This window comes from Ranitomeya imitator, chromosome 2 (genome assembly GCF_032444005.1).
Source record: "Ranitomeya imitator isolate aRanImi1 chromosome 2, aRanImi1.pri, whole genome shotgun sequence".
Taxonomy (NCBI): domain Eukaryota; kingdom Metazoa; phylum Chordata; class Amphibia; order Anura; family Dendrobatidae; genus Ranitomeya; species Ranitomeya imitator.
In genome coordinates, this window is record NC_091283.1 from 533707934 (window position 1) to 533732853 (window position 24920).

Genomic DNA, 24920 nt, shown 5'->3' on the forward strand with positions numbered 1-24920 from the left:
TTCTGCGTTGGCAGGTCATCCTGGAATATTTGGTACTAGAGACTTGGTGGCCAGGTCTTTTTGGTGGCCTTCCTTGTCTAGGGATGTGCGTTCTTTTGTGCAGTCTTGTGAGGTTTGTGCTCGGGCTAAGCCTTGCTGTTCTCGAGCCAGTGGATTGTTGTCACCTTTGCCTATCCCGAAGAGGCCTTGGACGCACATTTCCATGGACTTTATTTCGGATCTCCCTGTCTCTCAAAAAATGTCCGTCATCTGGGTTGTGTGTGACCGCTTTTCTAAAATGGTTCATCTTGTACCCTTGCCTAAGTTGCCTTCCTCCTCTGAGTTGGTCCCTCTGTTTTTCCAGAACGTGGTTCGTTTGCATGGGATTCCGGAGAACATCGTTTCTGACAGGGGATCCCAGTTTGTGTCTAGATTTTGGCGGACGTTCTGTGCTAAGATGGGCATTGATTTGTCCTTTTCGTCTGCATTCCACCCTCAGACGAATGGCCAGACGGAGCGAACTAATCAGACCTTGGAAACTTATTTAAGGTGTTTTGTTTCTGCTGATCAGGATGACTGGGTTACCTTTTTGTCGCTGACCGAGTTTGCCCTTAATAATCGGGCTAGTTCTGCTACCTTGGTTTCTCCTTTCTTTTGTAATTCGGGGTTTCATCCTCGTTTTTCCTCTGGTCAGGTGGAGCCTTCTGATTGTCCTGGAGTGGACATGGTGGTGGATAGGTTGCATCAGATTTGGAGTCATGTGGTGGACAATTTGAAGTTGTCCCAGGAGAAGGCTCAGCAGTTTGCTAATCGCCGTCACCGCGTGGGTCCTCGACTTCGTGTTGGGGACTTGGTGTGGTTGTCTTCTCGTTTTGTTCCTATGAAGGTTTCTTCTCCTAAGTTCAAGCCTCGGTTCATCGGTCCTTATAGGATCTTGGAAATTCTTAACCCTCTGTCGTTTCGTTTGGATCTCCCGGCATCGTTTGCTATTCATAATGTGTTCCATCGGTCGTTGTTGCGGAGGTATGAGGTACCTGTTGTTCCTTCGCCTGAGCCTCCTGCTCCGGTGCTGGTGGAGGGAGAATTGGAGTATGTTGTGGAGAAGATCTTGGATTCTCGTGTTTCCAGACGGAAACTCCAATATTTGGTCAAGTGGAAGGGTTATGGTCAGGAGGATAATTCTTGGGTGGTTGCCTCTGATGTTCATGCTGATGATTTGGTCCGCGCTTTTCATAGGGCTCATCCTGGTCACCCTGGTGGTTCTCGTGAGGGTTCGGTGACCCCTCCTCAAGGGGGGGGGTTCTGTTGTGAGTTCTGTTTTTGGGCTCCCTCTGGTGGTTACTGATGGTACTGGGTGATTTGTGTTCTGCTGTCTCTGGTGTCCACCTGTTCTATTAGGATTTGGGAGTTTCCTATTTAACCGGGCTTTCTTGTCATTTCCCCGCCGGCTATCAAGGTTATCAGAGTGTTTTGTTACCTCAGCTTCTGGCTTCAGTAATCTTCAGGACAAGCTAAGTTTTTGATTTTCTTGTTCCACGTTTTGATTTATTTTTGTCTTGTCCAGCTTGCATTTAATTGTTTCTTTGCTGCTGGTTGCTCTAGCGGGCTGTAATTGCTCCTCATGTTCCATGAGTTGGAACATGAGTTCAAGTAATTACAGGATGGTTTTTTGAAGGGTTTTTTGCTGACCGCGCAGTTTACTTTTGTATCCTCTGCTGTCTAGTTTTAGCGGGCCTCATTTTGCTGAATCTGATTTCATGCTGTGTATGTGCCTTCCTCTCATTTCACCGTCATTATATGTGGGGGGCTGCTATTTCTGTGGGGTATTTCTCTGGAGGCAAGAGAGGTCTGTGTTTCTTCTAATAGGGGAAGTTAGATCTTCGGCTGGTGCGAGACGTCTAGGATCAACGTAGGCACGTTCCCCGGCTATTGTTATTTGTGTGTTCAGGTTTAGGGTCGCGGTCAGCTCAGGTTCCATCACCCTAGAGCTCGTTGGTGCTTGTCCTTTTGTGATTCCCTGCCATTGGAATCATGACACTTATCTACAGCATTACAAAATGCTGTAGATAAGCCCCTGATGCCGGTGGGCTTACCTTACTCGCGATTTTCGGGGTGACAGGTTCCCTTTAACATGGACCAAAGAAAGCTAAGAGCTAAGGAGAGAGTTGTCTCAGGAAATTAGAAAATAAATTTTTAAAAAATATGTTAAAGGTAAAGGCTATAAGAAGATCTCCAAACAGCTTGATGTTCCTATCACTACAAGTTGTACATATTAATCAGAAATTTAAGGTGCATGGTGCTGTAGTCAACCTTCCTGGATGTGGCCACAAGAGAAAAACTGATGACAAATTGAAAAGACAGATAATTCAAATGATAACTATAGAGTCCAGAACACTTTTCAAAGAGATTAGAGCTGAACTATAACATCAGTTTCAAATCACACTATCTGTCCCCATCTTGACGAAATTGGACTTTATGGAAGATGGCTGAGGAGGAAACCACTATTGAAAGCAAATCATAAAAAGCAAGACTGAAGTTTGCCAAAATGTATGCTCACAAGCCACAGATCCTTTGGGAATTTTTTCTATTGCATAGATGAGGAATAAATTGGAGCGTTTTGGCAAGTTACTTCAGCTCTATGTTCACAGATGGAAAAATGAAGCATACATAGAAAAGAACATTGTATCTAGTGTGAAATATGGAAAAGGCTAAATCATCTGGCACATGGTGTCTTGCATCTGTGCAGGGTACAATGAAACCTCAACACTATCAAGGAATTCTTGAGCGACCTGTACTTTCCAGGTCTTGGGTCCTCCATAGGACAGTGACCCAAAGCACAACTAAAAACATCCAAGAACGACTAAGAGCAAAGTCTTACAAATAGTCTTACAATATTCAAAATATCTGCCAGCAAATGTTAATAGATATAGTGATATGTTTTGGAACTAATAAAAGCTAATAATTCAGCCCAATCAGCCCTGATTTGTAGACTTAATTAAATGAGCAGATTATTATATTATTATAAGAATTCCTTTGATATTATCATCTCAAAGAACATCAGTCAGATGTTTTCATCAAATGCCTTATCTTAACTAATTAGTTATGTAGACTATCATCAGCAATTACATCATGACCCAATGTAATGACAGTCAGAGAAGAGGAGAGCGCCTGGGCTTCCACCATATCAAAGGGCTGTTACCACTTCAAAGTCATTTCCTTCAGTCTGACACCTGTGCTGTGAGTGTGTGAACATAATCTCATGCCAATGTTATGTTAAATGTCACAGTTCTGCAGCCCCACTGCTGTTGTCATACAGTATATTAGCACGTTGTCATTAGGACGTTAACAGAGATGCTGCTTGCTTTTGCAGTTAATTTACTCTTTGCACCAGCCTCGGGTCTAATAAGATGTAATGCTTGAACCTAATTAAAACCACCAAGTACGCCAATAATTGGGAGAATATTTTGAAGACTGCTAACAATCTGAAGCTCCAAATGTTGCACAAGAGATATTTGTTTGCAGTTGACTAGAATGACTATGAATGAGTAGACCCTTGGTGTAGGAGTGCTATAATATCGTTGAGACATTTGACTGCTTTTATCCAACTCGAAAGATACAACAACTGCAAAGTATCTCATTCACACAATATCTTCTACTACTAAAGGTACCTTCACACTGGCCAACTTAACAACGATATCGCTAGCGATCCGTGACGTTGCAGCGTCCTGGCTAGCGATATCATTGTGTTTGACACGCAGCAGCGATCTGGATCCTGCTGTGACATCGTTGGTCGGAGCAGAAAGTCCAGAACTTTATTTCGTCGCTGGATCTCCCGCAGACATCGCTGAATCGGCGTGTGTGACACCGATTCAGCGATGTCTTCACTGGTAACCAGGGTAAACATTGGGTTACTAAGCACAGGGCCGCGCTTAGTAACCCGATGTTTACCCTGGTTACCAGCGTAAACGTAAAAAAAACCAAACACTACATACTTACATTCCGGTGTCTGTCCTCCGGCGCTCTGCTTCTCTGCACTAGCGCCGGCCGGCCGTAAAGCAGAGCACAGCGGTGACATCACTGCTGTGCTTTCCGGCCGGCGCTTACACAGTGCAGAGAAGCAGAGCGCCGGAGGACAGACACTGGAATGTAGTAGTAGTGTCTGTTTTTTTTTTTACGTTTACGCTGGTAACCAGGGTAAACATCAGGTTACTAAGTGTGGCCCTGCGCTTAGTAACCCGATGTTTACCCTGGTTACCAGGGGACTTCGCATAGTTGGTCGCTGGAGAGCTGTCTGTGTGACAGCTCTCCAGCGACCACACAGCAACGCTGCAGCGATCGGCATCGTTGTCTAGATCGCTGCAGCATCGCTAAATGTGACGGTACCTTTAGTCTGCTCAGGCTGCTGAGGCTTGTACAGCCGGGAGCCCCCTCATCAATTGATAGTAGTGGGGAAACAAGGTGTCAATTTTCCTTGCAGGTCACTTCTTAAAAATACTTATGTACCAAGCCACTTGCTAAGAATCAGTGATGTTTCTATTTCCACCATTCATTATATTCAGATAACATCCTCAGTTTTAATTTCAACATGTTTTTATTAGAATTTTTAACTGTAAAAAAACAATACACATTGGAAACATATTCCCTCACAGGAGACTTTTTGGCTTATCATAAGAAACATATAACTGACATGGGGAAAGACAATACAGTGACAACAAGAGGATAAAACAGTAGGTAAAGGAAGTTTTAAATCCATAGTAAACATTGTAGCATCATTATTATCTTTTCAATACCCTAGTTTCAATGATAGTTCCACTCCAATCTCACCAGCACCGCGCACCAAGGACAAACACAGTTTTGTCATATATGAACTAAAACGATCACGTTATTCAGCGCCTGTGCTCTATTCCATAAACGGTTACATAACCCCCTGACTCCACCTGTATATTCCCCAAAAACCTTTTGAAGTTCTCTCGCGCTATCCTACAGGCATCCTTTCTGTGCTCTCTATCCCTCCCCCCTCTGGCAGTTGCTCGCCATCCTCCAGCTGTGATCGATGTGGATGACACCCTGCCCTGCTGCGCACATGCACACTTATGCTTTCGGTTCTGCCCGCAGTAGGGCACAGCATAGCGTGCAGGCACAAGCCGCGATTTTTCTCCGCAGAAGCAAAATTTTGTCCAACAATCCACAGCAGGAGAAAGTCTAGCAGCAGCCGGGGGAGGGAAAAAAGGTCAAACTTGCAAAATCAGCAGTGCCTTAAATACTTCTTATTTTCCCCACTGTATTTTCCCTAATTATCTTATCTAACGTCTCCCCCACGCATATCCTGAAAGATCACACATACTGCAGTCCAATATGTTGATGCTTGTTTTATCCCATCTTCGAACATTGACAACATTCTCAGCACATAGTTATTAGGGAGGAGGTACCACCAACCAACTAGGTCTACCAAGTACAGATGCCATCATGTTTGTACTAGCTGTGGCAATGAGACAAAAAGATGTCCTTCAAATACTTCACAAAATAGGTTACTAGGTCACAGGTATAAGACCAAAAGTAAATAATAGAGTCGTCACAAGTGTCTGCAGTTTGGAGTTCATTGCGGAGTCAAACACTTTTGACTTTTAGACACATCCAAAGTAAATCCTGACGGGCGCTACAGGCCACTCTCTTTAGTAGTTAGTACCCATGTATCTTACTGATGCTGGCACTTGTTCAGCACAAGGACTGTCTTCAGTTACTTAATTTCCAAGAAGAGTTTACGTCTGAATGACTTAAGTAGTAAATGCCATTGTTCTGGGGAGGGCAGACAAGACTATTCTTAAATATTAAGAATTTAATATACACAAATGCAATTTTCAGTCCAGCATTGAATGTAGAGGGCTCTTTCATTTTTATGACACAGTAAAGCCATATTTAACACAACTAAAGTACACAAAGAAGTTTTAAAATGAGTTACTTTATTTATCATGACAATTAAAATTGGTCAATGAAAAATTCTAAATGTCTATCCGATACCAAAGCTTTCTGCCTTAATGTATAACCAAAAACTTTTCACATTAAATTGAGATAGTGGGGTCTCAGAAGCCCACTATCTGTTTGAATGAAAGAGCAAAAGCACTCATTTCTGATCAGGGGAGATACACGGCTCTAAGAAAGTCTATGGCCCAAACGTTGCTTACCTGACCCTTCCAATCAGGGCCAAAAGGGCACAACTCTCAGCCAAGGCCTTTTGTCCATTTTCTTAAAGCCACCAATTGGGTTTCTGTGGAGGATTGTACAGTATAATGGAAAGGCCAACAATAATACTAGTAACAGGTAAACAGTAAACTCATGTTTGCCATTTTTTTCTCAAAATTATTAAATTAAAATTTTTAAATATGTTTTAATAATTCCATACAAATGGAATGTATTTATTTTACTCATTGATATAGCGCCACTTATATCACAGCACTTTACTTTGGTGTGTGGGAGGAAACCAGAGCACCCAGGATAAGCCAATGCAACCCAGGGAGAACATGCTCTTTGCAGATGTTGTCCTTGGTGGGATTTGAACCCAGGACCCCAGTGCTGCAAGCTGCAGTGCTAACTACTTACCTGGATTAACCGGAACTATTTATTTTTACTATGGGTCTAAGGATTAACAGACAGGTAGTTGTTAAGTTGCTAACTAGCTGCCCATTCTGCCTGCTGCCGATCTCTGCCGACTCAGGATGGTCACAAACCACTCCTGACGGTGATTCTGCGTTTTCCGCTGACGCCACGTTGGCAGAGCAGACGCTTATCTTCAGTTCTGCTGTGTTGGCAGAGTGTCACTGCCGCTGTCATGCTGATTGGCATCCGGCTCCCTGCTTCCTAACTGCGACAGAGCAAACCAGGAGAGAAAGAGCAGCAGAATTGCCGGCAGGAGCGGACTGCTAGAACAGGCAAGTAGTTAGCAACAACTTACCGGTTAGTTCCTAGGTACATAGTAACAAAAAATAAACAAGTCAAGTATTAATCCCTCTAAATAGAGCAGTAAATTGTTTGCAATGTAAAAACAATATATGCAACCATCATTTAGTTTCTCTGTATACTCTGTACACTACACAGATATTCCTATATTTGCTACTATTATGTAGGATTCAAGCAGCAAACAGCAATATTGTGCAGTCCATGAAGTGTCAGCCCTTGGGGTAAAACAGCATCATGTATGATATGTAAAAGATTCAAGTCTATTTCTTCTTACATTTATGGGAAGCCGCTGACAATTTTGACAAGGATTTGTAGCAATATGTTATATGTGATTTATGACAGGATTCATCAAACAGAACAGGATTGTCCCCTGGAGCTACAGATAACATTCGTTAATTCCAATAGGAGCAAACAAACATTTTTATTCTTGTTTGTACGTTTCACTAACTTGTGGTCACACTAAACCTTATTACAAGTGGTGTCGGAAGTGGACGGTCAGCCGCTGTGTCTCGGCTTTGTGACGATATCACCTCCCCAGCCTGCAGCTCATCCACATTCAACATATTACGATTTTGCCCCAGGTTAATCTCATTGCTCCATATCACCTGTCTCTGGCCTATATTTATGCATTTCATGTATTACCACACCAATAATTGAAAGACTTTTTATTTCAGAAGTTGCTAGGGAGTGGATATATAATTCCTTATGAATTGTTTCCTCTTTTTTAAGGGCTCACTCACATGAGCGTATAACACGGCCCAGATCTGATAGCGCTCTGACCAATGTTATACTATGGGGCAGTGCAGGTCTGTGATTTCTTTTCTCATGCCCGTTCGGCATGAGAAAAAAATCGCAGCATGCTGTGGGTACATCCGATCAGACCATGCGCATCCATACAAGTCTATGGGTGCATGTGAAACATCGGATTGCACTTGGATGTCCTCTGAGTGCAGTCCAACATCCACAGCTATAGACAATGGAGAAGATGGAGGAATTAAGTTCTCCATCTTCTCTGCACCTGTGCTCCAATTCTTGCATGGGAGAGAATCTGATCTCACATAGGCTATGTTCACATTTGCGTTGTTGGGCACAGCATCGTCGACGTAATGCACAACGCATGTCAAAAGCATACACTACGCAGCGTTTTTTGATGCATGCGTTGTCCTATACAATTGAAGATCAAAAACGCCCCCCAAAAATACATTAAGTCAAAAGTCGCATGTGTCAAAAAACGTGGCTCAACGCAGGCACCTGCGCCCTATGCGTTTTTCATAGACACTAATGTGTTTTTTTTTACGCATTTACGACGCAGGTGCGTTGCATGCGTTTTTCTTTGGAAATGTGAAGCATCAAAACTGCAACCTGTAGCGTCGTCCACACCCTGTCTGGTGCGCCAAAAAAATGCATGCGTCATACAACGCATGACAACGCATACCGGCGCATGTCCATGCGCCCCCCATGTTAAAGATATCCGTCGCCGACGCTGCGCCCAACAACGCAAATGTGAACGTAGCCTAAGCTGACACTTGGATTAACCTCTGACAGAGTTTGAGTCGAGTGTCATTAGCATAATTGACCAATCGCATGAGAGAACATATGGCTGTCTGATCGCAGCCTTAAAGGTGACCTTAAAGGATTTAATGTTTTGCCTTAATAACATTATCAGCCTTAAAATGGGGCTGTGTATACAGAAATATGAAGTTCCTGATTCTCTGAACACTACATTATCACACAAAAAGATTTTCATATAAAAAAAAAAAGACGTATCCACTACTTGAACTATAATTATTGCGCTGAGTGCGGAAAGTGCTCATCTCTGTATTTTTCCTTGGGGGGGGGGGGGGGAGGAGGAGGGAACATAATCTCATTTCCCTATCACATAAAAATAGAATAAGGCCTTATCGCTGTGAAACTGTATGAAATCAGAGACTTATGAAGGTACAGTAATGCCTGTAGACTGTCCCCTCCATTCTACATATCAATAATATGGCCAGAAGCTATTCCCAGGTAAGATTCCAGCCCTTTCTGCAGCCATTGAAGTACCGAAAACCCAGCTGGCAAGAGGTGATTAATTATATGTTCCCATGGCAAAGTGGAGACTGAAGCATATAAGGTGAATATAGCCCTGTATATATAGTATCATGTTACGTTGTCTTATAGGGTGCTATGGTGGGGGGATTCTAACTATTCGTGGCCACTAGCAGAGGCGTAAATCTAATTGCTAGGTTTACCACAATGTCTAGATAACTTACATTGAAAACTTTTATCTTACCTTCATTGTAAATTAGGCTTATTAGCAAAATTTACAGACTTTCTGCTGTTTGCATTAGACCAATGACACATATTTCATACCTAAGCACAACTAACATAACGAGTGAAAAAGCTAAGCTATCTGCCCTGCTGTAAGTAAAGGCGATTGTGCATATAAATAATATAGGGTACCTAGTAAACATCGTTTTTTATAAAAAAAAAAAAAATTAAAAAAAAGCTTAAAAGCCATCCCACTGTCAGGATGTACCTATATCGGGATGTCCAAATTCAGCACAAAATACAACTTTTACTTAGAACTTCAGTCTCAGAATTATTCATCCCCTTCATGATAAGCGTATTTAATTCTTAATATAGGACCTTTGGCTGTTATGACCTGACGCAAACATGACATATAGTCAGACACCCGACAGTGGCAGTGTTTCCGAGGAACCTTAGCCCATTCCTTGTGGGCAATGGCATCCAATGAATATGACAGCCTTTTCAGAAATTCCGGAACTAGTGATGAGCGAGTATACTCGTTGCTCGAGATTTCCCGAGCATGCTCGGGGGGTCTCCGAGTATTTGTAACTGCTCGGAGATTTAGTTTTTGTTGACACAGCTGCATGATTTACAGCTACTACCCAGGCTGAGTACATGTGGGGGTTGCCTGGTTGCAAGGGAATCCGCACATGTAATCAATCTGGCTAACAGATGTAAATCATTCAGCTGCGGCAATAAAAACTAAATCTCCGAGCACTAAAAAATACTCGGAGGTCACCCGAGCGTGCTCGAGAAATCTCGAGTAACGAGTATATTCGCTCATCACTATCCAGAACGTTTTCTGAATCTTAAAGGGACACTGTCACCTGAATTTGGAGGGAACAATCTTCAACCATGGAGGCGGGGTTTTTGGGTTTTTGATTCACCCTTTCCTTACCCGCTGGCTGCATGCTGGCTGCAATATTGGATTGAAGTTCATTCTCTGTCCTCCATGGTACACGCCTGCGTAAGGCAAGATTGCACCTAGTGCAGACATGTACTACGGAGGACAGAGAATGAACTTCAATCCAATATTGCAGCCAGCATGCAGCCAGCGGGTAAGGAAAGGGTGAATCAAAAACCCAAAAACCCCACCTCCATGACTGAAGATTGTTCCCTCCAAATTCAGCTGACAGTGTCCATTTAAGTCTTAGTTGACTTAGGACTGGTTGACATTCTTCACCTGTTGGGAGGTCCAGTGAGGCCGTACTGGGCCACCGGCCCTTTAACCCCTTCACGACATGACCAGTACTAGAACGGCGCATGTCATGTCTCCCCCTTTGATGTGGGCTCTGGCAGTGAGCCCACATCAAAGTCACGACATGTCAGCTGTTTTGTACAGCTGACATGTGCGCGCAATAGCTATTCACCCGCCGCTATTAACCTGTTAAATGCCGCTGTCAAACGCAGACAGCGGCATTCAACCGGCGCTTCCGGCCGGGCGGCCGGAAATGATGTCATCGCCAACCCCGTCACATGATCGGGGGTTGGCGATGCATCAGGAAGGTAACCATAGAGGTCCTTGAGACCTCTATGGTTACTGATGCAGGTCTGCTGTGACCGCCCCTGTGGTCGGCGCTCACAGCACACCTGCATTTCAGCTACATAGCAGCGATCTGATGATCGCTGCTATGTAGCAGAGCCGATCAGGCTATGCCAGCTTCTAGCCTCCCATGGAGGCTATTGAAGCATGGCACAAGTAAAAAAAAAATGTTTTTAAAAATATGAAAAAAATATAAAATTTTAAATCACCCCCCTTTCGCCCCATCCTAAATAAAACAATTAAAATTAAAAAAAAACTACACGTATTTGGTATCACCACGTTCAGAATCGCCCAATCTATCAATAAAAAAAAAAGCATTAACCTGATCGCTAAACAGCGTAGCGAGAAAAAAATCCGAAACGCCAGAATTACGTTTTTTTGGTCGCCGTGACATTGCATTAAAATGCAATAACGGGCGATAAAAAGAACGTATCTGCACCGAAATGGTATCATTAAAAATGTCAGCTCGGCACGCAAAAAATAAGCCCTCACCCGACCCCAGATCACGAAAAATGGCACTTTTTTTTTTTTTTTTTAAAGCAAAGTTTTGAATTTTTTTTCACCACTTTTGGATAAAAAATAACCTAGACATGTTAGATGTTTATGAACTCGTAATGACCTAGAGAATCACAATGGCAGGTTAGTTTTACCATTTAATGAACCTAGCAAAAAAGCCAAACAAAAAACAAGTGTGGGATTGCACTTTTTTTGCAATTTCACCGCACTTGGAATTTTTTTCCCGTTTTCTAGTAAAAGACATGGTAAAACCAATGGTGTCGTTCAAAAGTACAACTTGTCCCGCAAAAAATAAGCCCTCACATGACCATATTGACTGAAAAATAAAAAAGTTATGGCTCTGGGAAGGAGGGAAGTGAAAAATGAAAATGCAAAAACGAAAAAGGGCCGCGACTTGAAGGGGTTAAGGGAGGCCGGCATGACAAGGAGACGTGGGATAATAAGGAGCGCTTAGTTAGAAGATAAATAAGGGGTTAATGGGAATGCAGGGGTGATGAGGTCACTGATTGGGAGGGGATAGAGGGATTTGAAAAAGGCGGGTTTATAAACGGAGGGAGCCATATTGGTGAGTCAGCCAGTCAGGTACTCACCGGTCAAAAACAGCTCCCACCCACTCTCCCTGTATTATTTTTTTTTAGTCAACGTTTATGTCATGCTCATTTGGGGTCGAGATGTCTAGAGTTCATTTGGTCGGTTATTTACACATTGCTAGTAAATGTTTATATCATGTCATGGCAGCGGAGTGTGGGGGGAAGGTCCTCGAAGTTGGTGGAAATGGAAATGGTGGATTGGTAACATAGTAACATAGTTAGTAAGTAAGGCCGAAAAAAGACATTTGTCCATCCAGTTCAGCCTATATTCCATCATAATATATCCCCAGATCTACGTCCTTCTACAGAACCTAATTGTATGATACAATATTGTTCTGCTCCAGGAAGACATCCAGGCCTCTCTTGAACCCCTCGACTGAGTTCGCCATCACCACCTCCTCAGGCAAGCAATTCCAGATTCTCACTGCCCTAACAGTAAAGAATCCTCTTCTATGTTGGTGGAAAAACCTTCTCTCCTCCAGACGCAAAGAATGCCCCCTTGTGCCCGTCACCTTCCTTGGTATAAACAGATCCTCAGCGAGATATTTGTATTGTCCCCTTATATACTTATACATGGTTATTAGATCGCCCCTCAGTCGTCTTTTTTCTAGACTAAATAATCCTAATTTCGCTAATCTATCTGGGTATTGTAGGGGGGGATCTCACGAGGTCCTGGACTCCCCTAAGGAATTTCGGTTGGATGGGGTCTGTTCAATCCTATGGAAGGGTTTATCAAGGGACCCGTTAATTGTTTAGTGGTTCGGACAGGTTGGTTATGATCTGCCCCCGAGCTGGTGCTTAGCGGCTGGGGGTAAGACTTGACCAGGGGCCATGGTGGGCTGTAGGATATTTGCGATTAGGCGTTTTGGGGCTTCGAGGACCACACCCCCTTTTGGACTTTATTGTAAAATCGTTTTATTATATGTTAATAAAAGGCTGCTGTGGCCATTTAATCCAATTTCAGTGTTAAGTTTTTTATTCAACAATGGTCACCGCAACAAGTATCTGGGAAAGGGTTAGAGTAAAGGTACCTTCACACTGAACAATTTAACAATGATATCGCTAGCGATCCTGGATAGCGATATCGTTGTGTTTGACACGCAGCAGCGATCTGGATCCTGCTGTGACATCCTTGGTCGGAGCAGAAAGGCCAGAACTTTATTTCGTCGCTGGATCTCCCGCAGACATCGCTGAATCGGCGTGTGTGATGCCGATTCAGCGATGTCTTCACTGGTAATCAGGGTAAACATCAGGTTACTAAGCGCAGGGCCGCTCTGCTTTACGGCCAGCCGGCGCTCACAGTCAGTGCAGGGAAGCAGAGCGCCGGGGGACAGACACCGGAATGTAAGTATGTAGTGTTTTTTTTTACATTTACACTGGTAACCAGGGTAAACATCGGGTTACTAAGCGCGGCCCTGCGCTTAGTAACCAGATGTTTACCCTGGTTACCAGGGGACTTCGCATAGTTGGTCGCTGGAGAGCTGTCTGTGTGACAGCTCTCCAGCGACCACACAGCAATGCTGCAGCGATCGGCATCGTTGTCTAGATCGCTGCAGCATCGCTAAATGTGACGGTACCTTAAGGTGGTTGGTTGGGGAGAAGGGTAAATAACATCTAAGCTACTTTGACACACGGATACCCTAATGTCAAGTGATACCCAAGCTTCAGCTACCTCACTTTTATTTAAAATAGGCTCTGGAGGCAGATTCTCAGGTAGGTCTGTGTTGTGAATTCTGTGGCTGAATTCACTCCTGTGGTCACAAGTGGTACTGCAGCTTCTGAGCTTCCTCCCTCAGGTGTTCTGGTGAGCTCGTTAACTGCTTCATTACTTAACTCCGCCTGATGCTGCTATCCTTGCTCCTTGTCAATGTTTCAGTGTTGGATCTGAGCTTCTCCTGATTGTTCCTGTGACCTGCTGCTCTGTATAGCTAAGTGCCTTTTGCTTTTTTGTTGCTTTTTTTCTGTCCAGCTTGTCTTTTGTTTTGCTGGAAGCTCTGAGACGCAAAGGGTGTACCGCCGTGCCGTTAGTTCGGCACGGTGGGTTTTTTTTTGCCCCCTTTGCGTGGTTTTGCTTTAGGGTTTTTTGTAGACTGCAAAGTTCGCTTTACTGTCCTCGCTCTGTCCTAGAATATCGGGCCCCACTTTGCTGAATCTATTTCATCCCTACGTTTTGTCTTTTCATCTTACTCACGGTCATTATATGTGGGGGGCTGCCTTTTCCTTTGGGGAATTTCTCTGGGGCAAGTCAGGCCTATTTTTCAATCTTCAGGCTAGCTAGTTTCTTAGGCTGTGCCGAGTTGCCTAGGTAGTTGTTAGGCGCAATCCACAGCCGCTTTTAGTTGTGTTTAGGATAGGATCAGGTGTGCAGTCTACAGAGTTTCCACGTCTCAGAGCTCGTTCTTGTATTTTTGGGTATTTGTCAGATCACTGTGTGCGCTCTGATCGCTAAGCACACTGTGTTTCTGGATTGCCTTCATAACACCTGTCATTAGCAAACATAACAGTACAAGGAGCCTAACTAATGATTCTCAATAGAGGGAAAGAAAAAGTTCTGACATCATTTTTTTTTTTTTTCTGCTCTGTGTTCACTTTTTTTTTTCCCCTAGACATTTGGGTGATTCTGGACACAGGTGTGGACATGGATATTCAGGGTCTGTGCTCTTCAATGGATAATCTTGTTATAAATGTACAAAAAATTCAAGATACTATTGATCAGAAATCTATGTTAGAACCAAGAATTCCTATTCCTGATTTGTTTTTTGGAGATAGAACTAAGTTTCTAAGTTTCAAAAATAATTGTAAGCTATTTCTGGCCTTGAAACCTCATTCTTCTGGTAATCCTATTCAACAGGTTTTGATTATTATTTCATTTTTGCGCGGCGACCCTCAAGACTGGGCATTTTCTCTTGCGCCAGGAGACCCTGCATTGAGTAGTGTCGATGCGTTTTTCCTGGCGCTCGGATTGCTGTACGATGAGCCTAATTCAGTGGATCAGGCTGAGAAAAATTTGCTGGCTTTGTGCCAGGGTCAGGATGATATAGAAGTATATTGTCAGAAATTTAGGAAATGGTCTGTACTCACTCAGTGGAATGAATCTGCGCTGGCAGCTTTGTTCAGAAAGGGTCTCTCTGAGGCTCTTAAGGATGTCATGGTGGGATTTCCTATGCCTGCTGGTTTGAATGAGTCTTTGTCTTTGGCCATTCAGATCGGTCGACGCTTGCGCGAGCGTAAATCTGTGCACCATTTGGCGGTACTGCCTGAGGTTAAACCTGAGCCTATGCAGTGCGATAGGACTATGACTAGAGTTGAACGGCAGGAATACAGACGTCTGAATGGTCTGTGTTTCTACTGTGGTGATTCCACTCATGCTATTTCTGATTGTCCTAAGCGCACTAAGCGGTCCGCTAGGTCTGCCGTCATTGGTACTGTACAGTCCAAATTCCTTCTGTCCATTACCTTGATATGCTCTTTGTCGTCATTTTCTGTCATGGCGTTTGTGGATTCGGGCGCTGCCCTGAATCTGATGGATTTGGATTATGCTAAACGTTGTGGGTTTTTCTTGGAGCCTTTGCGGTGTCCTATTCCATTGAGAGGAATTGATGCTACACCTTTGGCCAAGAATAAACCTCAATACTGGGCCCAGCTGACCATGTGCATGGCTCCTGCACATCAGGAAGTTATTCGCTTTCTGGTGTTGCATAATCTGCATGATGTGGTCGTGTTGGGGTTGCCATGGCTACAAACCCATAATCCAGTATTGGATTGGAATTCCATGTCGGTATCCAGCTGGGGTTGTCAGGGGGTACATGGTGATGTTCCATTTTTGTCGATTTCGTCATCCACCCCTTCTGAGGTCCCAGAGTTCTTGTCTGATTATCAGGATGTATTTGAAGAGCCCAAGTCCGATGCTCTACCTCCGCATAGGGATTGTGATTGTGCTATCAATTTGATTCCTGGTAGTAAATTCCCTAAAGGTCGATTATTTAATTTATCCGTGCCCGAACACTCCGCTATGCGCAGTTATGTGAAGGAATCCCTGGAGAAGGGACATATTCGCCCATCGTCATCACCACTGGGAGCAGGGTTCTTCTTTGTAGCCAAGAAGGATGGTTCGCTGAGACCGTGTATTGATTACCGCCTTCTTAATAAGATCACTGTTAAATTTCAGTATCCCTTGCCATTGTTATCTGACTTGTTTGCTCGGATTAAGGGGGCTAGTTGGTTCACTAAGATAGATCTTCGTGGTGCGTATAATCTGGTGAGAATCAGGCAAGGAGATGAATGGAAAACTGCATTCAATACGCCCGAGGGTCATTTTGAGTATCTAGTGATGCCGTTCGGACTTGCCAATGCTCCATCTGTGTTTCAGTCTTTTATGCATGACATCTTCCATGAGTATCTGGATAAATTCCTGATTGTTTACTTTGATGACATTTTGATCTTCTCAGATGATTGGGAGTCTCATGTGAAGCAGGTCAGAATGGTTTTTCAGGTCCTGCGTGCTAACTCTTTGTTTGTGAAGGGATCAAAGTGTCTCTTCGGTGTGCAGAAAGTTTCATTTTTGGGGTTTATCTTTACCCCTTCTACTATCGAGATGGATCCAGTTAAGGTCCAAGCCATCCAGGATTGGATTCAGCCGACATCTCTGAAAAGTCTGCAAAAGTTCCTGGGCTTTGCTAATTTTTATCGTCGCTTCATCTGTAATTTTTCTAGCATTGCCAAACCATTGACCGATTTGACCAAGAAGGGTGCTGATTTGGTTAATTGGTCTTCTGCTGCTGTGGAAGCTTTTCAGGAGTTGAAGCGTCGTTTTTGTTCTGCCCCTGTGTTGTGTCAGCCAGATGTTTCTCTTCCGTTCCAGGTCGAGGTTGATGCTCCTGAGATTGGAGCAGGGGCGGTTTTGTCACAGAGAGGTTCTGATTGCTCAGTGATGAAACCATGTGCTTTCTTTTCCAGGAAGTTTTCGCCCGCTGAGCGTAATTATGATGTGGGCAATCGAGAGTTGCTGGCCATGAAGTGGGCATTCGAGGAGTGGCGTCATTGGCTTGAAGGAGCTAAGCATCGCGTGGTGGTATTGACTGATCATAAGAACTTGACTTATCTCGAGTCTGCCAAGCGCTTGAATCCTAGACAGGCCCGTTGGTCGTTATTTTTTGCCCGCTTCGACTTTGTGATTTCGTACCTTCCGGGCTCTAAAAATGTGAAGGCGGATGCTCTGTCTAGGAGTTTTGTGCCCGACTCTCCGGGTTTATCTGAGCCAGCGGGTATCCTCAAGGAAGGAGTCATTGTGTCTGCCATCTCCCCTGATTTGCGGCGGGTGCTGCAAAAATTTCAGGCGAATAAACCTGATCGTTGTCCAGCAGAGAAACTGTTCGTCCCTGATAGGTGGACTAATAAACTTATCTCTGAACTTCATTGTTCGGTGTTGGCTGGTCATCCTGGAATCTTTGGTACCAGAGAGTTAGTGGCTAGATCCTTCTGGTGGCCATCTCTGTCACGGGATGTACGTACTTTTGTGCAGTCCTGTGGGATTTGTGCTAGGGCTAAGCCCTGCTGTTCTCGTGCCAGTGGGTTGCTTTTGCCCTTGCCGGTCCCAAAGAGGCCTTGGACACATATTTCGATGGATTTCATTTCTGACCTTCCCGTTTCTCAAAAGATGTCAGTCATTTGGGTGGTCTGTGATCGCTTTTCTAAAATGGTCCATCTGGTGCCCTTGGCTAAATTGCCTTCCTCCTCTGATTTGGTACCTTTGTTCTTTCAGCATGTGGTTCGGTTGCATGGCATTCCTGAGAATATTGTTTCTGACAGAGGTTCCCAGTTTGTTTCAAGGTTCTGGCGAGCCTTTTGTGGTAGGATGGGCATTGACCTATCCTTTTCCTCGGCTTTCCATCCTCAGACTAATGGCCAGACCGAACGAACCAATCAGACCTTGGAAACATATCTGAGATGTTTTGTTTCTGCAGACCAGGATGATTGGGTGTCCTTTTTGCCGTTGGCTGAGTTCGCCCTTAATAATCGGGCCAGCTCGGCTACCTTGGTTTCTCCATTTTTTTGCAATTCTGGGTTCCATCCTCGTTTCTCTTCAGGACAGGTTGAGTCTTCGGACTGTCCTGGTGTGGATTCTGTGGTGGATAGGTTGCAGCAGATCTGGACTCAGGTAGTGGACAATTTAATCTTGTCCCAGGAGAAAGCTCAACTTTTCGCTAATCGCAGACGCCGTGTGGGTCCCCGACTTCGTGTTGGGGATCTGGTTTGGTTATCTTCTCGTCATATTCCTATGAAGGTTTCCTCTCCTAAATTTAAACCTCATTTTATTGGTCCGTATAGGATTTCTGAGGTTCTCAATCCTGTGTCTTTTCGTTTGACCCTCCCAGACTCCTTTTCCATACATAATGTATTCCATAGGTCGTTGTTGCGGAGATACGTGGCACCTATGGTTCCATCTGTTGAGCCTCCTGCCCCGGTTTTGGTGGAGGGGGAATTGGAGTATATTGTGGAGAAGATTTTGGATTCTCGTGTTTCTAGACGGAAACTCCAGTATCTGGTTAAATGGAAGGGTTATGCTCAGGAAGATAATTCCTGGGTTTTTGCCTCTGATGTTCATGCTTCCGATCTTGTTCGTGCCTTTCATGCGGCTCATCCTGGTCGGCCTGGGGGCTCTGGTGAGGGTTCGGTGACCCCTCCTCAAGGGGGGGGGGTACTGTTGTGAATTCTGTGGCTGAATTCACTCCTGTGGTCACAAGTGGTACTGCAGCTTCTGAGCTTCCTCCCTCAGGTGTTCTGGTGAGCTCGTTAACTGCTTCATTACTTAACTCCGCCTGATGCTGCTATCCTTGCTCCTTGTCAATGTTTCAGTGTTGGATCTGAGCTTCTCCTGATTGTTCCTGTGACCTGCTGCTCTGTATAGCTAAGTGCCTTTTGCTTTTTTGTTGCTTTTTTTCTGTCCAGCTTGTCTTTTGTTTTGCTGGAAGCTCTGAGACGCAAAGGGTGTACCGCCGTGCCGTTAGTTCGGCACGGTGGGGGTTTTTTTGCCCCCTTTGCGTGGTTTTGCTTTAGGGTTTTTTGTAGACTGCAAAGTTCGCTTTACTGTCCTCGCTCTGTCCTAGAATATCGGGCCCCACTTTGCTGAATCTATTTCATCCCTACGTTTTGTCTTTTCATCTTACTCACAGTCATTATATGTGGGGGGCTGCCTTTTCCTTTGGGGAATTTCTCTGGGGCAAGTCAGGCCTATTTTTCTATCTTCAGGCTAGCTAGTTTCTTAGGCTGTGCCGAGTTGCCTAGGTAGTTGTTAGGCGCAATCCACAGCCGCTTTTAGTTGTGTTTAGGATAGGATCAGGTGTGCAGTCTACAGAGTTTCCACGTCTCAGAGCTCGTTCTTGTATTTTTGGGTATTTGTCAGATCACTGTGTGCGCTCTGATCGCTAAGCACACTGTGTTTCTGGATTGCCTTCATAACACCTGTCATTAGCAAACATAACAGGTCTGTGTCCGGCCTATAGATTTTAACAGCTCATTTACATATTAAGAAAATGTGGATTACTCTGGAAAAATTCATCAGATTACAGATATCAAGGTATCATTTTATTCAACTTCCTATGACCTGCATGCCCATAGAGATGGCTTAGGAGGGTTCACCCTTCTGACAGATTACCTTTAATAAAAGTTAACTCATTAGGTGCCAAATACTTTGCTAATATCTCCACAACAAAGATGCAAAATTTAAAAAGAAAAAAAGAAAATGTTTTATTCTGTTCAGCAGCCACTATTACATCATATCAACAGTTCAACATGAAAAATTTGGTGAAAGGTCCTCTTTCAACATTATTAACGTACAGTATATCCAGAAATCCTCTATAAAAAGAAGAGGATTTTGATCCTTAAATGGGGTATCCAGGACTTTATAAAAAGCAAAAAATGTATTAAATAATCTTTATTTTTATATAGCGCTAACATATTCTGCAGCTCTTTACAGTTTTGCACACATTATCATCACTGTCCCCGTTGGAGCTCACAATCTAGAATCCCTATCAGTATGTCTTTGGAATGTGGGAGGAAACCGGAGTGCCTGGAGGAAACCCACGCAAACACGGAGAGAACATACAAACTCTTTGCAGATGTTGTCCTGGGTGGGATTAGAACCCAGGACCCCAGCACTGCAAGGCTGCAGTGCTAACCACTGCGCCACCGTGCTGCCCTATAAAAAATAAAGATTATTATTATTATTATTAAATGTATTAAGCACTAACAGGCAGATAATTGCAACATACCTGCCTATTGTGTCTGTCGCCGTTCTTCCCCTCCACAGAGCGGTTATAGACGCTTCTCCTCGGGTTTCAGAGGACTCTGCTGATGTCACGTCTACAGAGCAGAGGCTTTCCGGTCCTCTCACTTTCGATGGAGCAGGACATCCAAGGTCATTCTGATTCACAGTTGGATTTTCGCTGAGGGAGCCAGCAGTCAATCAGAATAACGCCAGAAGTCCCACCCCACTGCATCAGCAGAGGCTTCTGAATCACCGGCAGGAGCGGTCTGTGACTGCTCTGTGCCAGGGAAGAACGGCGTCGGACACAAACTGCAATTTGTAAGCTGCAATTACCTGCCTGTTAGTGCTTAGGTACATTTTTTGTTTTTTGTAAAGTCCCGGATACCCCCTTTAAGGCTCACTAAAGCTGCTTTCACGCATCAGTTTTTGGCCATCAGTCACAATTCAGCAAATTTTGAAAAAACGGATCCGGCAAAAGTTGCCGCCCTATCCTTTTTTTCTCATAGACTTGTATTAGCGACGGATTGTGACGGATGGCCTCACGTTTCATCTGTTTTTTGCCGGATCCGTAAAAAAAATAGTTTGTCTGGCGGCTGGAAAAAATGGACATAGTAATGCTTTTTGTGTCCGTTGAAAAAACGGAGAGCGACGGATCCATCGCTGACCGTCGTTTGCTAGAATGGAACCCTATGGCGCCGAATCCATCAAATGACGGAATCCGGCGATGGATTCCGTTTTTTTTAACTGAGCATGCTCCGATTTTTTTAGGATCCAATTAGCTGGATAAGCTAGTTGAATCCGTCAAAAAAATGGATCCATCACATCAGTTTTTCACAATCTGCAACAAACCCGTTTTTTTCAACATTCGACGGATTGTGACTGATGACAAAACACTGATGTGTGAAAGCAGCTTAAGACTGACCTACATACTGACCTACAAAGCCATCTACAACCTGTCTCCTCCATATATCTCTGAACTAATCTCTCGATATCTTCCCTCACGTGATCTCCGGTCCTCCCAAGACCTCCTTCTCTCCTCCACACTTATTCGCTCCTCATCCAATCGCCTCCAAGACTTCTCCCGAATATCCCCCATCCTCTGGAACTCTCTGCCCCAACACGTCCGACTATCAACCACAGTCGGATCCTTCAGACGGAACCTGAAAACTCATCTCTTCAGGAAAGCCTACAGCCTGCACTGACACCGCTGCTGCCTCATCACTATCGAAGCTACCGCCTCACCAACACCGGAGCTACCGCCTCACCAACACCGGAGCTACCGCCTCACCAACACCGGAGCTCCTGCAACCCTCAACCTACTGTCTCCTTCCCCATAATCCTGAAGAATGTAAGCCCGCAAGGGCAGGGTCCTCGCCCCTCTGTATCAGTCCGTCATTGTTAGTTTGTTTACTGTATGTGATATTTGTAACTTGTATGTAACCCCTTCTCATGTACAGCACCATGGAATCAATGGTGCTATATAAATAAATAATAATAATAATAAGACGAGCGTATAACTCTGACGATCAGATAGCGCTCGGATCAATGTTATACCATGGGGCAGTGCAGATCAATGTTTTTTTCCTTATGCTGAATCGATCTGTAGAAACAATCGCAGCCTGCTGCGAGTGGCTTTGCAATTCCGAACCCGCACACCCATACAAGTCTATGGGTGCATGTAAAACATCAGATTGCACTTGGATGCTTGAGTTGAGTGTCATTATCATAATCAGCCTGATTTTCTTGCAGTGTGACCCCGGCCTTAGGGGTAAGATAGCTCCAAATGAGGAGTTTTGCTATCAACTTTTTACATACATGATTTTATTTTGTTTTCAAACTTAACCTCATTTCTTTTGTAATTTGATAAACTGCATTTGGAAAGGTCACCTTGTCTGAAGTGCTCATTGAGGAATGTAAGCCTGTATGTTACTACGGCATTGATTATAAGCCTTAGGAAGGATCATTGTGAATCCTAACAGACTGCAGCCGATCCTTCCCATCCTACTCCATGTGCACGGCCTGTCGGTGCTGATGGTAACAGATTTTCTTCCTATGTAGGGGGTGAAGAGACGCCTACAGACTGACAGACTGGCAGATTTCTGTTTGGATGCAGCCAAGTGTATTGTAATAATTCAATGACCCATCTTAAGGTGCAGGCTGCATCGCTAATAGCCTTTTTACTAGGTTTGTAAGCAATCAGCACAAGGTTAATTATGGTAATTTCTTTTCTGCCCTAATCTCCCACTCATTAGATATGTATATTTTGCCTAATGAAGAAATGTCAAGATATGCAAAGAATTCACAAGTAGATATGGTAATTCAGGGAGACGTGTATTTCTCGGATCCCACTAGAGAGGGCTATGGTGTTATGGTCATTTAGGAACTACCGCTATATATATGTCTTCACTAAAAGAGGTAAATGCCTTCTGGTTATCTAAAAAGATACAGGTTTGTCAAACAAAAGCATGATAGAAGCAGCTCAATTATTGGGAAATATCATGAATAGGGATGGATATAGACAAGAGAGAGTACACAGTAAAAACCATAATGAGACCCCAGAATTACCCTTTCATAACTGGGTGATTTTCAATATATATTTTTTTCTCCCCTCTATCCAAGAGCCATAACTTTTTTATTTCCCCATCCACTTAGCCATGTGAGAGTTTGTCTTTTGCGGGACGAGCTGTACTTTTGAATGACACTGTTGCTTTTATCTTGTGACGCACAAGAAAGCAGAAAAAAATGTCAAGTGAATTGAAATTGAAAAAAAAGTGCAATTTCACAATAGTTTGGGGATTTCTTAATTACCGTGTTAACTATATGTTAAAACTGACCTGGGAAAACTGACCTGGCCAATGGGCCCAATTCATAAAGTCCAGTGTTGAGCACGTTAGTCTTGATGGGGAGATGTCCTGGAGTCAGATGCTCCTGATTCATGAATGCGTAGGCTTCTTCATGAATCAGGAGCGCCAGAAGAGTGGCGTGCACCTTTGTGTAGGCCTCACCACAAATCCTACTAAAGCCCCAGCTGGTGTAACATTTGTGGTATGATAAATCTGAGGACCAGCGGACACCACACCTCCCCATGCCACGGGCAGAGCTTGGAGAAACTGGTGTGAAGACGCCTGAAGTTGCAAAATGTTGAGAGTTTTCAATGCTTTTATACCAGAATTCAGAATTTTATGAATCGGACCCATAATTTACTATATCCAGTACAGAAGCAATGGGATAAAACTGAAAGGAAGACACAGATTAGATATTATAAAATAACTTTTTGACAGGGTGATTAATGAGTGGAACAGGCTGCCATGAGAGGTGGTGAGCTCTCCTCCAATGGAAGTCTTCAAATAGAGGCTGGACAGACATCTGTCTGGGATGGTTTAGTGAATCCTGCTTTGAGCAGGTGGTTGGACCAGATGACACAGGAGGCCCCTTCCAACTCTAACATTCTATGATTCTATGATACCATTGGTGCAACGGGGCCCAAGAGATAAGGGGGTCCATATCCACCTGCAAAGCAGCAAGCAGCTTCTGTCAAAGACACATTAAGTACTGCATTATGATGAATTTTTGAACTGCAAGGGAGTAGGACCAATATACTCTTTTTGTAGTGGGGTCTCTTCTGTCTATGTCGTCCCCTGATGCACCAAATAGGATTTACAGTGGGGAAAATGCAAATAAATTTATATAATTTATACAATGTGATTTTCTGGATTTTATTTTTGATATTCTATCTCTTAATGTTAAAATTAACCTACGTTTAAAATTATAGACAGTTCATGTATTTGTCAGTGGACAAACTTACAAAATCAGCAAGGGATCAAATACTTATTTCCCCATTGTACATGGATTTTACACAGGGACAACTGGAATGAATACTTCCTGACATTTGCCATTCTCCAGAACTGAATCAGGGGTCCTCTGTTGTACAGTAAACCAAGATGGAGGTGACTAAATTACACAATCACATCCCTCTTATGTGAGAGATTACAGCAGGTCTCCTACTGAGCTCCCATTAACTCTTTTATTGTCTCAGGTTCTTAACTCTTTCCATGAAAGTAGTCTGACAACTCTCCTTCTTCCGCTCCTCAAAGTATTTGCTTCTCTTATAGATAGTATTAATATTTTACTGCTTTTTCTTATCTTTTAAAAGGAATTACCGTATATAATATGTATTAAATGTATTAATTAATTTGTTTCCTTGTGTGTTTGTGTTTATTCATTATATGTGTTTCTGTTTTGGCTTTTGCTATGTTATACAGTGGGGCAAAAAAGTATTTAGTCAGTCAGCAATAGTGCAAGTTCCACCACTTAAAAAGATGAGAGGCGTCTGTAATTTACATCATAGGTAGACCTCAACTATGGGAGACAAACTGAGAAAAAAAAATCCAGAAAATCACATTGTCTGTTTTTTTATCATTTTTTTTGCATATTATGGTGGAAAATAAGTATTTGGTCAGAAACAAACAATCAAGATTTCTGGCTCTCACAGACCTGTAACTTCTTCTTTAAGAGTCTCCTCTTTCCTCCACTCATTACCTGTAGTAATGGCACCTGTTTAAACTTGTTATCAGTATAAAAAGACACCTGTGCACACCCTCAAACAGTCTGACTCCAAACTCCACTATGGTGAAGACCAAAGAGCTGTCAAAGGACACCAGAAACAAAATTGTATCCCTGCACCAGGCTGGGAAGACTGAATCTGCAATAGCCAACCAGCTTGAGTGAAGAAATCAACAGTGGGAGCAATAATTAGAAAATGGAAGACATACAAGACCACTGA